A 541-nucleotide genomic window follows, 5' to 3' on the forward strand; every position below is an offset into this window, starting at 1 on the left:
CTTCTTTTTTGAACTAGAAAGAAGGAGATGAAAGACAAAGAAAGAGATCAGGTTATCTATGATCGGAGAAAAGAAAGGGGAACTTGTAGGAAGGGGAGATGAATCGCCTCATTCACGTCTAAAATTGCCAACATGAGCACAAACAAAATCGTCTGAATTTTGAATAGAAAGACAAGAAAAGGAAAACCCAAAACATCGCATTCAAGCTTTCAAAGCGATATTAATGCTAGTGTCTTGTAACCAAGTTATCCCTCATGATAATGATGCCACAACTTCGATACAAAAGCGAAATCATTTTTAATCAATACTCTTGAGCTGGAGTAGAAGCTTGATCATCTGAGCACGTGTCTATGGACCTCCGCTTACGAGGACGGCGCTTCGGCATCTGAGCTCAGATTCTCCCGCACATGGACAATAAATCGGAAAAAGAATAGCAAACAAATATTAAAAATCGGAAGAAGAAAAGGTTACACTAAATTTTAACGAACCCCTTAAAAGCTTGCAGTTTTCGTGGCGGTATGACATCAGAGGAGTTTTCACC

The sequence above is a fragment of the Triticum dicoccoides genome, chromosome 3A, assembly GCF_002162155.2.
Source record: "Triticum dicoccoides isolate Atlit2015 ecotype Zavitan chromosome 3A, WEW_v2.0, whole genome shotgun sequence".
NCBI classification, from domain to species: domain Eukaryota; kingdom Viridiplantae; phylum Streptophyta; class Magnoliopsida; order Poales; family Poaceae; genus Triticum; species Triticum dicoccoides.